Source organism: Echinops telfairi, unplaced genomic scaffold (assembly GCF_000313985.2).
Source record: "Echinops telfairi isolate 266 unplaced genomic scaffold, ASM31398v2 ScPeMD7_3533;HRSCAF=4204_0, whole genome shotgun sequence".
In the NCBI taxonomy this organism is placed as follows: domain Eukaryota; kingdom Metazoa; phylum Chordata; class Mammalia; order Afrosoricida; family Tenrecidae; genus Echinops; species Echinops telfairi.
Genome location: NW_022107431.1, coordinates 41,283,715 through 41,284,917, shown reverse-complemented (window position 1 = coordinate 41,284,917; position 1,203 = coordinate 41,283,715). Strand labels below are relative to the sequence as shown.

Here is a 1,203-nt window from a genome sequence, read left to right as displayed (position 1 = left end):
GTGTTTCATGCTTTCGTCACTGGTTTTGAGGGATGCACAGTATTCCACTGTGTGTATGTACCAGAGTTTCTTCTTAAATGTACAGCAGGCTACAAGGCAACACTTCATTTTAACTATAAGTGGCAACAAATGTTCTAGCAGGGAATCCAGATGTTTACACAGGAACAGAATCTAGGGTCACCGTTGCCTCAGCCACCAAGAACAGCTTACTTTTTGCCAGATTTCTCAATTCTACCTGTGGCCAGGGGCCCCTTCCCCGCGGCCTTCGCCTTTAGCTCCTCCGGTTTCTTTTGTTCTTCCTTCTGTTTCTGCTTGAAAGCCTTCTCTCGTCCATCTCCTTGTTCTGCTTCTTGGGTTGTTTCAGGGGCTTCTTCTTGCCACATTCACAGCCCGACCTGGCGCCTGCCACCCCTTCCCCAGACCTGCCACCGAAAAGCTGTTTCTTTATCCATTCTTCCACTGCAGGGCATTTGGGATGCTTCCAGTTTCTTCCTATTGTGAAGTGTACTGCTATAGGAGATTAGCCGCCGTCTTATCGGCTCTTGACTCACAGCAATTGCGTGCACACAGAAATAAACACTGCCCGGCCCGGTGCCATCCCCACAGTTCTGTGGGAGTTGGGCTGTTAGGATACGTAGGATTTCCATTGGTTTCTTTCTGAAGCAGAGCAACAGGTCTTGCCTCCTGTTACAGTAGGGTCTGCTAAAGCAGAACCCATGTAAGGCAGAAACTTTTCAGAAAAGGAAATCCCAACTACTTCCCATTAAAACAAGAGATAGAAAAGTGGTAAGGCTATCCCTGTCAAAAGCAGAAAACCTGCAACATCCAACCACAGGAGGCAGTCTTTCAAGTCCCGCTCGCTCGGGCTTCCTGGCTCTTACTTGTTATTGCTGTTGTTAAGTGCCATCTAATAGTTCCGCCTCAATGACTCTTGGTACAACCACACAAAGCATTGGCCAGTGTTGGGCCATCCTCACAGCTGTTATGTCTGAGCCCATTGTTGCAGCCACTGTGCCAGCTCCCTCTTGTTCACGGCCCCTCTACCTTCCCAAGCAGGATGTCCTTTTCCAGGGACTGGTCTCTCCTGACAACACGTCCACCGCTGAGATTCACTGAAGTAGTGTCTAATATTGTGAGTTTGCTGCTATCTTCCTGGTGCCTGTGAGCTTGGGCTACTTAAGGTCTGAAGGAAAATATATTTTT

General features: G+C 48.5%; 1 pseudogene; it reads right to left on the bottom strand.

Annotated features, from left to right (window-relative positions):
- Nucleotides 1-206: 206 nt before the first annotated feature.
- LOC115870976 overlaps nt 207-1,203 on the bottom strand; it is a 3,243-nt pseudogene continuing 2,246 nt past the window's right edge.